Genomic DNA, 14,389 nt, shown 5'->3' on the forward strand with positions numbered 1-14,389 from the left:
ATAGGCTGTGGGGACAAAAAGATATTACACAGATTCTAACTTGGAAATAACCTAACACTGCTGGACTGGGGTGAGTGTTAAAAATGGGTCACAAGTGTCCTTCCCATTCTCACTTCTCTTTGCCTGCCACATGTATCATGGCAAGTGGAGATGGAAGGAAACTACAGAGAAAGATTGTTGTTGACCTAGGTCATCGTGGTTCTTCTAGATCAGAAATAATAAAATCAAACCGTAGGAGGATAGAGGAGAGTTTTCACCTGAAAACTTTAGTGAAAGAAAGAGATATAGGAGAAGTGAATGTTTAGGTCAAGAAAATGATTTTCTTACTCATAACTGAGAAAATGCTTTCAAGTTTGAAAGTCCCATAAAGAGACCCATACATTTAGTAAAAAAGTGAGCAGGGATATAAGAAAAATTGAAACTACAGGTTATAAGCTATTATGTGAAACTATCATGAAATTCAACATAGAAAAAAAAAGTTTGGAAATTAATTTTTTCAGAAAAAATACTATTTATTTTCCATGTACGATGAAAGTCTCTTGTGATAACTAAGATCTATGTCAGTGGTTATCGACTTTACCAGTAGTCACTTTGACTTTCACTTGTTCACTCCTCCACTGACCTTATATTTTGAAAAAATATGATAGTTCAATTACATTTATTAATAATCATTTTTCACTATATAAGTTGGAAAGTAGGGGGGATGAGACTTTGAGATCTTTCAAACTGATCATTTAGTTCAGAAAGATTATAAAGAAAATAATAGGAAATAATGGCTTCATCAATTCAAAGTTTTTAATTTAGTGGAAAGTGCTGTGAACTGCAGTTTTGCAAAGACAGAGGACCAGTAAGAGTTTCCAAGCTTTACAGGCTTTTAGGAACACACTTTAAATTACCTGATGTGCTGTCCAACTGTTTAAAAAAAAAAAAAAAAAAGAAGAAGAAGAAGAAGCCTTTTGCAATAATACGTATTGGGAATTTTATTTCATTCTATCCCTTTCTAAATTTGAAGGTTGAAACTAATCAGAATCTCCTCACAGAGGTTTTGTGTGTGTGTGTGTGTGTGTGCATGTGTGCGTTCAGTCACTGAGCCGTGTCCCAGTCTTTGTGACCCCATGGACTGTAGTCTACCAGGTTCCTCTGTCCATGGAATTTTCCAGGCAAGAATACTGGATTGGGTTGCCATTTCCTACTCCATCCACCCACATGGTTCTGTTAAACGCAATATATCATTTACCAGTTTTTACATCTTTAGCTTACTGGGCAGACTTAAGAGTGGTTGTCAATGCCTGGTTTTATTTTTTACTATAATTTTCTGCAGATTTAAATATTGAGGCTTGGTCTAAGAAAAGCTATGAATTAAAACTGATTTTGAAATTTTACTGATAATCACTGTCATTCTATCAGCTGAGGAATGAATTACTGGGAAGTGTGGCCCCAGCTGGGTTTGAACATGGAGCAGCCCGTCTTGTCACCAATGGAAAAACTGGTTTGAGTACCACATTACCTGGGACAGAGTAACTAGAAGTGATCTTGGACTATGTGATTAGGCCATTAATTTTAGCATATGTTGAGGGAACCTGATATTGTCTAAGAGAAATGAACTAAAGGCTCTGACACTATAATTTCCACATATAGGATTGGGAAAAAGAAGAACACAGTTAACTCAGCAGCACCACTGAAGTCTCTAGTAAACTACTAGCTTAGTAGTTTACTTCTATTAACTACTATTACTGCTACCACTGTTATTATTACTAAAAACAAAAACAGCAACAGCTTCCATCAATTTAGAAGCATCTCCTTTATGCCAGTGCTCAACATTTAAAATCATTATTTCACATTCTCTCAACAAACTGTAGACAAGTGATATTTCCAATCTTGAGTGTAAGAAATTGAGTTTTGCAGAAATTGCTTTTCTCCAGTCAACTTGTATTATGTGGTAGAGCCTGGATTGACCTGGTTGGATTACATCTGAACTTCATGTTTTTTAGTTTTTGTTTGTTTGTTAGCATCAAATACATTGCCCAGATTCTCTAACAAAGTTCCTGTGATAAAGACAGGAAGGAAGCAAGAAGAATGCCAGAGAACTAGCCCGCTCTCCTGGCATTTCACTGAGGATCAGGAATCTGCTGCTGCTCCAGGCCTCCTACTCAGCTGGATATTTGGGTGGAGTTATTTCTTTTCTTTACTGCTCTCTATTTGTCATATGCCCTTTCTTCTACACCCATTCATACTTGGCAATAGAATCATACAGATAATTCAACTTCGTGATATTTTTATTTAGGTTTGAGAGACCAATTGTTTGCTATTCTGTTGTTCAATTCCTGTTTATGCTTAGAGACTGATATTACTGTGCGCATTAATGAGAAAACTTAGGATTTTGAACCTGTTCTGTTTAGTTCTAAGAAATGAAATTTGTAGTCCCAGTGGAAAAATGACAATCATCTTCAACCTCAGTAGGTGCAGATTTCTATATTTAAATATAATCTTTTCCCCATTACAACATGATGAGGGGAAGATCATTTTTGAAGAGAATGCAAGTCATAAGCACCCTTTCTAAAATAAATATATTCCTCTCTAAGCAAAAAATTATCTAAATGATAAATCCAACTGGTACATGGTTTTGGTGAAATTAGCCAAGAGAAGAATCTGAGATAATTGGCAATGACTCTTTGTTTCTTTTTGCTTCTTTGTATATTTATGCTTGATCCTTCTCTGATAATTTTGAAACCAAGGACAATTAATAGTTATTAAAAAGTGTTCAAGCTCATATTTTCTTATATCTACTTTTGTGTTATTGTTCATTTGCTAAGTTATGTCCAACTCTTTGTGATCCTATGGACTGCAGCATGCCAGGCTTCTCTCTCCTCCACCATCTCCCAGAGTTTGCTTGATAGATTATCAAACCAGTCAATCTACTTTTGTAATGTTCAACATTTCTTATTGTGATAAATGTACAAGCTGGCATGTGTGTGCATAATTTTATATTAATTTTACTTGTTCATTTTTGCCCATGATAAACACAAAGGCACTATATAAAATGGAAGGAAGAATATACCAGTGAACTATCATTTATGTAACATTGTCTAGAAAGTGGCTACAGTGTCCCTAGCAAGGTGCTGTGAACACTAACAATGATTCATTTCCTGCTGTCATGGGATATAGGTTAGGGGAGTAGCACAGAGGCACATTTCTTTGGGTTTGGTGTTTTTTTTTAACCTCTCTTTCCTGGTCTATTTATGCTTCTGGAATATTCTGAACGGGCAGAGTCTCAGAGTCAGACTAAATTATACTCAGTCTAGCTGGTTCTGACGGAGAAGGCAATGGCACCCCACTCCAGAACTCTTGCCTGGAAAATCCCATGGACCAAGGAGCCTGGTAGGCTGCAGTCCACGGGGTTGCTAGGAGTCGGACACGACTGAGCGACTTCACTTTCACTTTTCACTTTCATGCATTGGAGAAGGAAATGGCAATCCACTCCAGTGTTCTTGCCTGGAAAATCCCAGGGACAGGGGAGCCTGGTGGGCTGCCGTCTATGGGGTCACACAGAGTCGGACACGACTGAAGTGACTTAGCAGCAGCTAGTTCTGAGCTCACTCTAAACCTCACCTTTCCCATCTGTAAAGTGGGAAACAGTTGTCAGATTACAGGAAATACTGTATGTGAAGAGTGCAGCATAGTACCAGACAGGGAGGCCCTTGATAGCTTTTATTACTACCATCTCTGTTCCTTTCTGACATCTGCCTCCCTGCCATTGCATGCTATTCTCTGTGGAACTCTTGTCTATGAAGTCTTAAGAGATCAGTACCCGTGGATTCTAGGACTACAGATCCTAGCACTGAGACCAAGCTACTTTGGATTAAGAAATCGAGCATCTTGGCTCAAAGATCAGGAACAGGGAAATCAGTGGATCGTACCTGGGGACTGAGGGTCCTCAGCATGACAAGGCAGTCGATTTACCATTTTATGGAGGTATAGTTTTCCATCTGTGTTTTAAAGATACAGGCACACCTCATTTTAATGTACTTTGTTTTACTGTGCTTCATGGATGCTGCATGTTTTAACAAACTGAAGGTTTGTGGCAATTCTGCGTCAAGCAAGGCTTCCTGTGTCAGTTTTCCAACAGCATTTGTTCACTTTGTGTCTGTGTCACATTTTGGTGACTCTTACATTATTTCAAATGTTTTCATTATTATAATATTATTATGGTATCTTTGATCTTTGTTGTTATTGTAACTGTCTTGGGGCACCATGAACTATACTATATATTGCTGCTGCTGCTGCTGCTAAGTTGCTTCAGTTGTGTCCCACTCTGTGCGACCCCATAATCAATAGCCCACCAGGCTCCCCCGTCCCTGGGATTCTCTAGGCAAGAACACTGGAGTGGGTTGCCATTTCCTTCTCCAATGCAGGAAAGTGAAAAGTGAAAGTGAAGTTGCTCAGTTGTGTCCGACTCCTAGCGACCCCATGGACTGCAGCCCACCAGGCTCCTTCATCCATGGGGTTTTCCAGGCAAGAGTACTGGAGTGGGGTGCCATTTCCTTCTCCAATACTGTATATTGACAAACTTAATTGATAAATGCATGAGATAAATTGATAAATTCCAACTGCTTCACCAACTCGCCCTTCCCAATCTCTCTCCCTCTCTTCAGCTCTCTCTGTTCCTTGAGATACAATAAATATTGAAAGTAGGCCAGTTTGATAACCTCACAATGGTTTCTAAGTGTTCAAGTGAAAGGAAAGTTGTACATCTCTCATTTTAAATCAAAAGTTAGAAATGATTACACTTAATGAGGAAGGCATGTCGAAAGCTGAGGCAGGCCAAAAGCTGGTCCTCTTGTACCAATCAGTTAGCTAAGTTGTGAATGCAAAGAAAAAGTTCTTGAAGGAAATTAAGAGTGCTACTCCAGTAAACACACAAATAAGAAAACAAAACAGCATTCTTGTTGATATGGAGAAAGCTATAGTGGTCTGGATAGAAGATCAGACTAAGCACAACATTCCCTTAAGCCAAAGCCTAATCCAGAGCCAGGCCATAGCCCTCTTGAATTCCATGAAGGCCAAGAGAGGTGAGAAAGTTGCAGAAGGAAGGTCTGAAGCTAGCAGAGGTGGACTCATGAGGTTTAAGGAGAAAACCTGTTTCCATAGCATCGTAGTACAAGATGAAGCAGCAGGGGCTAATGTAGAAGCCGTGGCAGATTATCCAGAAGATCAGTGAAGATCATTAATGATGGTGTCTACACCAAACAACAGACTTTCAATGTAGATGAAATGACTTCTGTTGGAAGAAGATGCCGTCTACACTTTCATAGCCAGAAAGGAGAAGTCAATGCCTGGCTTGAAACCTTAAAAGGACAGGCTTACTCTTTTGTTAGGGGTTAATACAGCTGGGGACCTTAAGTTGAGGCCAGTGCTCATTTACCATTCCCCAAATCCTAGGGCCTTTAAGAATTTTGCTAAATCTACTCATTGTTCTCTAAATGGAACAATAAAGTTGGAATGGTAGCACATCTGTTTATAACACAGTTTCTTGAATATTTTAAGGCCACTACTGAGACCTCCTGTTTAGAAAAGATTTCTTTCAAAATATTACTGCTCACTGACAATGCACCTGATTGCATTGCATTTCTCTGATGGAAATATATAATGAGATTCATGTTGTTTTCATGCCTGCATTCTGCAGCCCATGGATCAGGTACTAATTTCAACTTTCAAGTCTTATTATTTAAGAATTACATTTTCTAAGGCTGTAGCTGTTGTAGATAGTGACTCCTCTGATGGATATGGCAAAGTGAACTAAAACCTTCTGGAAAGTACTCACTCTTCGAGATGCCATTAATAACTTTTATGGTTTATGGAAACAATATCAAATATCAACATTAATAGGCATTTGAAAGGAGGTGATTCCAACTCTCATGAATAACTGAGGGGTTCAAGACTTGGGAGGAGGAAGTAACTGTAGATGCCATAGAAAGAGCAAGAGAATTAAAAGTAGAATATAAAGATGTGACTGAATTGCTATAGCTTTGTGATAAAGCATTCACGTTGGGGAGTGCTTCTCATGGATGGATATGCAAAGAAGGTGGTATATCTAAATGGAATTTACCCCTGGTGAAGATGCTGTGAAGATTGTTGAAATGCCAGAGGATTTAGAGTATTACATAAACTTAGTTTATAAAGCAGCAGCAGAGTTTGAGAGGATCAACTCCAATTTTGAAAGAAGTTCTGTTATGGGTAAAATGCTATTAAAGAGCATTTCACGCTACAGAGAAAATATGAAAGGGTCAATCTGTGGGTCAAACTTCACTGTTCTCATATTTTAAAAAATTGTCACAGCAACCCCAACCTTTAGCAGCCACCATCCTGATCAGTCAGCAGCCAGCAACTTGAGGCAAGACTCTCCACCAGCAAAAAGATTAGGATTTGCTGAAGGCTCAGATGATGCCTAGCATTTATAAGCAATAAAGTATTTTTTTAGTTAAAGTATGTACATTGTGGTTTTTTGTTTGTTTGTTTGTTTGTTTTACATAATGCTATTATACACTTAATAAACAAAAGTGTAAACATAACTTTTATAAGTACTGAGAAACCACAAAATCATGTGACTCACTTTATTGTGATATTTGCCTTGTTGTGGTAGTCTGGAGCCAAATCCATAATGTCTCTGAGGTATTCCTGTATTAGTAAGTAAAGTCATTATTAAGCAAAACATACCTCAGTCAGTTCAGTTCAGTTACTCAGTTGTGTCCGACTCTTTGTGACCCATGAATCACAGCACGCCAGGCCTCCCTATCCATCACCAACTCCCGGAGTTCACTCAGACTCACGTCCATCGAGTCAGTGATGCCATCCAGCCATCTCATCCTCTGTCATCCCCTTCTCCTCCTGCCCCCAATCCCTCCCAGCATCAGAGTCTTTTCCAATGAGTCAACTCTTCACATGAGGTGGCCAAAGTATTGGAGTTTCAGCTTTAGCATCATTCCTTCCAAAGAACTCCCAGGGCTGATCTCCTTCAGAATGGACTGGTTGGAAAACATAGCTAATTGTAAAAGAACCATTAATCAAAAAGAAAAGAAAAAAAAAAAAAACAATTTTACATGACTAAATACCTAGGTCTCATAGAATCAAAGCTTTTTCCCCCTCCATTATTTCTGGGTATTGTAGCAGAAATCAAAAAAACATATATCCTTTGCAGCACACAGTTTATGCTCAATATATATTTGCCAAACAAGCAAATGAACAACAAAAAAGAAGTGAATGAATAGGTCTGCCCTTGATTAAATAAAAATTTGAAAATCTCTCTAGAACTAGTGATTTACAAGAGGTAGGCAAATCAGTTAACATTTTTATTGATATTGGTGAAGATTTAAAATGTGTATTAACCCTGCTGAAGTTAAACCTTTAGGGACATACATGTTAGTTTTCAGAGCTTTCAATCCAAGAGCACAGAGGCAGTAACTTTTCTGTACAGAAAAAATATAACTACCTTATAGCTCAGTTGGTAAAGAATCCGCAATGCAGGAGATCCCGGTTCAATTCCTGGGTCGGGGAGATGCACTGGAGAAGGGATAGGCTACCCACTCCAGTATTCTTGGGCTTCCCTTGTGGCTCAGCTGGTAAAGAATCCACCTGCAATGAAGGAGACCTTGGTTTGATCCCTAGGTTGGGAAGATCCCCTGGAGAAGGGAAAGGCTACCCACTCCAGTATTCTGGCCTGGAGAATTCCATGGACTGTACAGTTCATGGGGTTGCAAAAGTCGGATGACTGAGCGACTTTCACTTTCACTACTCAATTAAATTTTTTTCAGAGATGTACTGCACCAAATGCCATGTATTAATCTAGAGTGACACTGTATACCTGAATGAACTAACAGAATTTCTTGCTATTAACACACAGTTCTTGTTGTTTGACCACATTAATCAGAAAAATGTGTTACCTTTCAAAAAGAAGCATTATCCATTGTTTTAGGAAGTTCTCCAAACATGATTAATTCATTAAAAGCTTCTTAAATGTTATGTTACTTTGTAATTCAGTTTATGATATAAAAATTCCTGTTGAAATTCATTCCAATTAAAAGTCATTTTCTCCTGAAAGATAAATAAGAAATGGCCAATGGTGTTATCCCTTCATTCCATGATCTCACTGAAGTTCTGATAATGTTCAGATAGTGTTTCACTTGGTTGGACAATGATTTAGAAAAAACAAAGCACTTGAGCAAACACATAAAATTAGAGACTTCTAGGGAACCTACAGAACATCTAGTCCAAACCTGCATTTCAGGAACTAGAAAATTGAAAAAGAGGAAGAGTAATTGTTTTCCTCAAGGTTGTTCACTTTGATAGGGAAAACATTGCTTTTTTAAAGGAATCATGAAGCTTTATCCGGAGGGGAAATTCTCTTTCAGATAAACAAGTTTATGTAAGTTTACAAATACCAACCTTGAGGTTGGCATATTTGTTTGTTTGTTTTTAAGTGTATTTGCTTTCTCTTAATTAATTGGCCATGACCAATCGGCCAAGACTCTTTTTCCATGACCTCTAACATTCTTACAAGAAATATTTTAAAGAAGAAACTGTGAAATAGAGATAGGTATAAAATCTTGGCTCTTTTCCCAAATCACTATCAGTTGACTGGTTTTTAGCACTGAGCCATGTTTTATTCTGGGCTTCCCAGGTGGCTCAGTGGTTAAAAAAAAAAAAAAAAAAAATCCGCCTGCTAATGCAGGGACTTTGCAGGAGCCTCGGGTTCCATCCCTGAGTTGAAAAGATCCTCCAGAAAAGGAAATGGCAACCCGCTCCAGTAGTCTTGCCTGGAAAATCCCATGGACAGAGGAACCTAGCAGACTACAATCTCTTGGGTCACAAAGAGTTGGACACGATTTAGTGACTAAATAACAACAGCAATGCTTTATTCCACCCCTAGTAACTAAACTATTCCTTAGACCCTCCTCTGTTGTTCCTAAAATACCATACAAAGTTAATGCCCCGACAAGAGAGGATTGGGGTTTTGTTCTACTTTAGTTTTGTGTGTGTGTGTGTATGTGCATTTATCCTTAAAATTCTCCTAGTAGATCACCTATACCCGAGTTTTTTTTTTTAACTTAATGGCCATTAAATAGAATTATAGCACCTTGTTTTTCAATTGATCCATCAGTATAGATATCTATATAATTTTTCCATATGCAGACCCTCTTTTTAGAGAAATAGTGGGGCAAACATATAGTAGATAGCATGGTTTACATTATGATTTGCCTGATAACCAAAGTCAGACAGTGGGGAATTGAGTGATAAACATTAGTAGATCCTACCTTACTCAGATAAAATTAAGCCTCTGCCATTTTGCAGTATCTGACAATTTTGTTCACAATGATAATAGGTGGAAATTCAGCTTATTTTTGTTAGAAAAAGTCACTTCTCTCAGTAACATCATTTGTGGCAAATTGTGGTAGAACAATAAAAATAACAGAGAAGCAATAAATTGTTGCCTGTGTTTATCGCAAACAAATCCCATGAAACTAATGTTTCTTTTATTTCTTATCACATCTAGAGAGATTCCATTTTGACATTTATGTCTTATGTTTTAAGATTTTTTTTCTGGAAAGTTTGTTTTTTTAGAAAAAAAAGTCTGTGTAACATAGTACTTGCCATTCAAATGTTCTTGACTTTCATTTACTCATCTGTAAAATTAATGGGTTGATTTTTAGACATTTTTTAGGTCACGTCCAGTACTGAAAGTCAGATTATATTATTTAGTTATACCACATGAAACAGTTCTTCTCTGTTGAAATAAGATGCATTTGTGTTTAAGTGATCAAAAATCCTATCTACACTGTACCTATTCATTCATTTTAGCCAGTGTGTACAATTTGCTGGCAATTTGCGCTCACTGACATAAATCAAGGATTGGCAGACCATGGTCCCCAGTCTAAATGTGACCTGCCACCTATTTTGTGAATAAATCTTTTTAGAACATAGCCACACCATGTTGATTACCTCTGTCTATGGCTGTTTTTGTTCTCCAGGGCAGAGTTGATGGGTTGTGAAAGAGCATATTGCTCTCAAAACCCCTAATATTTACCATTTGGTCTTTAACAGAAAAAAGTCTGCAAAACAAAAATATTTTTATGTATATGTTCATTTTATTGACTCTGTTACATATTTTTATTTATTTCTCTATGATAAGAGTTTTTGTTGTTAGCATCATCCTTGCGTTTGTGTATGTATGTGTATTTGATCATGACAATAAATCCCACCTTTGTTTTGTTTATTTTTCAACCTAATATTCTGTCCCATGCTAATATTTCAATTGATTTTACCTTAAGTGAACAACTGGTGACTTGTCATTTCACTTAAAGGACAGTAAAGGATAATAGTCCTGATGATATTTAAAAGTGATAGAAATAGCTTGTAAAGAACTTGTATTTTCATGAAAATGCTGTCAATGAATCGAGGAGCCATTTCCAGGTTCTCTGTCACTGGAGTAGGTTGCATTAGAATATTTTCTTTTTGTGATGATTGGAAGAGAATGTCTAAGTTATATTTTGTCAGATTATTTTAAATTTCATATTTTAGAACTTTGAGTTGATTGGAAAGTAAATCTCATTTGACAAAACAGGATTTTTCAAACTGCTGTTTTTCTTTCTAAAATGACCTTTTCATTTATGGGTCATTTTCAGTTTTTCCTTGATTTTGTTTTTCCATATAGCATGGTGGGGAGAGTGGAGGATGAAGAAAAGGGGGAAAACCGAAGAAGCGTCAGAGGCAGTGAGGAAAGGGTCTTGTTTTAGTTAACATTTAGGCCTGATAGTTGCTTAAGCTTCATGGTTACCGATCATCTCCTCAGGAAATTAGACTTAATGTTTAATGCTCTTTCACAGTTGACTCTATTTTATGAGAGGATGATTAATGAAGATGACATTTACCCTGATTGTTGTGCTCTTTAGAAAGATATTCTCCATGAAGAGCTCGTGTTTCTAGGCTGCAGATAGGGGTGACGTTCTTGGGGAGAGAAATACAGTTGACCTGTCTCACTAATCACACTTTCAGGTACAGATTTTTATCATAGTGCTTCTTGTCGGACTCATCAGAAGAGAGATTTTCTTTGAAGTACAGTACTCATCAGTTTCTGAGCACTGAATTGCATAACCTCCTTCTTTTTTGTCTACAGTTCATTGAAGATGCTAACATTCTGCCTTAAATTAAACCGAATTGTTTGAAAAATTCCAGGAAACTTTTTTTGGAAAAACTTCAAAGTTTCCAACTGTGGCTTAAATTGGTGATCCAGAACGTGAATATCTAAAAGCAGACAAGGTTTGCATCCCATAAATTTACCTTTTGGTTCTCATAAGTAGGAAGACGACACAACTGTTCCAATTTTTCAGGGATTCCGATATCCTTGTCTTTTGTGACATTCAGCCATTTTTGCTCATCAGCATCAAACATCGAAAAGTTTAGATCTGTTCTGGAGTTATTGGAAGCTAAATGGGCCGGAAATAGCGCTAATCGAATTGCTATATAATTCTGTAGATATGGAAGGCAACATTGATTTTGTACCAGGGGACAAAGTAATCTAGAAGAGGGGAACTTGTCTGAATTTCATCCCCGCAGAAGCAGATACTGTGGTTGCTGTGTCTGGACTCGATTTATTTGTTAATTATTAATTGAGTTTCTCATACACATTAGCCACTGTGTTTGCTTTCATGGAGGTCAGAGTCTAACAAGACCCAGAGGCATTGTCTGAGCCCCACTGTAGGCAGGACGCATACACAAGACTGACCTGAAGGCCCTAGACCATGATAGCCAGTGGAATCTAAAAGATAGCTTTGAAGGAACAAATCTGAAAATGAGATTTAAGACAGATAGTCTAATGAAAAAAGTATTGAAAGTGTTAGTCACTCAGTTGTGTCTGACTCTTTGTGACCCCATAGGCTGTAGCCGTCCAGGCTCCTCTGTCTGTGAGATTCTCCAGGCAAGAATACTAGAGGGGGTTGCCATGCCCCCCTCCAGGGGATCTTCCATACACAGGGTTGAACCTGGGTCTCCTGCATTGCAGGCATATGCTTTACCACCTGGGCATTATTTCGAAGGACCGGGCAGAATCTAGGTATGTGCTCACAAGTCTATACCAGAGTTATCAGGCAGACACGAGAGACTGGATCAGATGATTTGATGAAGAGCTGGGACAGGGGTTTATATTTAGAACACCGAGCTGTTTCAGCAGAACTCACCTTCTGACTAATGCAGAATAATCCTGGCGAAGAATCTCTGAAATATTAAGAGCAGACTCAGTCACAGAAATCTTGAAGGAAATTATTTTTTACTTTTAAATGCCCCTTTGTTACTAGCATCTAGAACATCAAAGTTATTATCCCACAGCAACACCTCAGGAATAGTCTTAAGAAAAGATACCATGGATTTGTAATTAGAACATAATGTTTTCATAGTCTTTATTGCCTCTAACATACTTTAAAATAGCTTTTGCCTACTCAGGTAAAGTGTTTTCCTTGCCATTATATTTAGGCTCTTGATTAGTTAAGTCTTTCTCTATGTGTTGTGAAAAATGAACTTTCTTTTAATGCTATAATTACTTGGTCACAAATCTCAAGTTGTTAGAGTCCAAATGAACCTTTTTTAGAAACATTCATTTGTCACACCACCTTAGGAGAAGTGACAACTTTTTATTTTTTATTCTACTTGTTGGTAGTTACATTCATGACTTTATCTCATTAGAAGGAAAAATTATAAATCAGGAATAACTTATGTATCATTATAAATTTAGGAAGATCCTACTCTGAGTGTTGTGGATCTGCTGAGAATATAAACAGATTCAAAGAAAAGACCTGTCTCCTCAAGGAGATGAATACATTTCCTCAAGTATATTTTAATACTTTAATACTTCCAGAATCTAGATGAGTCTTTGATTACAAAAGAATGTTGCCAGTCACAATTCAATTTTTTTTAATCCCATAGTACAGTTAATTGATGAAGTGCCTTGCATTTGAAGGTGTTTAGGAATAAGAATATGTGGCTTTTAAACATTTTTTTTTTGACATTCTCATATTTTAGAGGTGTCTGCTCTTTTGCAGCTGTCTAATTTCAGCTGTAAATCTGATAAGCTTTCCCTTCTAACCCTACTAAAATAATATGCTTCTATTCACTTCTTCTTTTGCCCTTTTAAAAAATACTTTTGCTTGGCAACTTTATCCTTTTACAATTCCCTTTCCTGTTTCTGACATAAACCATTACCATTTTCCTTAAGCTCTTCAATCCATCCTTGAGTCTTCACTGTCAAAAGATGACCTTTTAGTCTTGATCAAATAAAAGAGACTTGTTCAAATTTTCTCCAAACTATACCTTTCCAGTTTTTACTCCATTAGTCCTGTCTGAGAAAATGATCTTTTCATCCACTCCCATCTCTTTTGTGGCTTTGCCCCGTTATTGACTCCCTCTTTCTATAACATCTTCCATTTTCTTTGTATTGACTCCTTCTCTTCAGATTCTGACCATGACTGACTCTCTCATATAACACAAAATTATACAAAATAAATTTTTAAAAAAGAAAAAAAAAAAAAACCCTTAATTTACATTGGTTCACAAGTTTACTTTCCTTCTTCTTACCCTTTCAAAAAAAAATCAAATTCACCATCTCTGTTGCCCAGTTCAGCCCCTTGGTCATTCCTCAACATACAGTAATCTGAATATACCTGCCTTTTGAAATTGCCCTCAGTGGTCAGCAACTCTGCCCTGGTTACAGCATCTAATGATCTTTTCTTAAAATTCTGCCTTTTAACACGTATAGAGTTTATACTGATGACTTCCCTCAGGCAACTGCTACTTCTGTGTCTCATATAGGTTTACTTTCAGCATCCTCAACATACGATCTTGAATTTGTTCTTAACTGTTGGTGTTTCCCAGGTTTCCACATCATTATTTCTCTCATTTTGCTTTCTGTTTTCCCTCCCACCCATTACCAATTCAATATATCAAATCAAAAGCAAGCCCGCCTAATTCTACCTTAGAATGTCTTTTCCTGAGCAATCCTTTTCTTCTATTTTTATTACTAAATCTTTAGTTCAGTTTCTCATGGCCATAAAAAACATTTGAGCTCCTTAATGTGTCCTATTTCTAACCTGTCCTGTTTCAAATCCTATTTTGAACTGACTTTTCCAGTGTGTTCTGATGCTTTCCCCCAAATCTTGCCACTGTGGGTCATATATTATCTCCTAAATAATAATTTTAGGAATAAAATGTTGAAAAGCTTACTACTTTTAGCTTTGGATCATTTTATTTCTTCTGCTTACAGTTCCTAACTTTCCTTTTGGAAAATTCTGGCCACTTATAAATAAAGTAAAATTTATTTTTTACTTTATTTGGTAAATAAAGTAAATTG

At 37.1% G+C, this 14,389-nt stretch overlaps 1 pseudogene; it reads left to right on the forward strand.

The window, feature by feature from the left end:
- The first annotated feature begins 4,712 nt into the window (after positions 1 to 4,712).
- On the forward strand, positions 4,713 to 6,449 carry LOC109558329 (tigger transposable element-derived protein 1-like; annotated as a pseudogene).
- The last annotated feature ends 7,940 nt before the right edge of the window (positions 6,450 to 14,389 follow it).

Source organism: Bos indicus, chromosome 5 (genome assembly GCF_029378745.1).
Source record: "Bos indicus isolate NIAB-ARS_2022 breed Sahiwal x Tharparkar chromosome 5, NIAB-ARS_B.indTharparkar_mat_pri_1.0, whole genome shotgun sequence".
Classification (NCBI taxonomy): Eukaryota; Metazoa; Chordata; class Mammalia; order Artiodactyla; family Bovidae; genus Bos; species Bos indicus.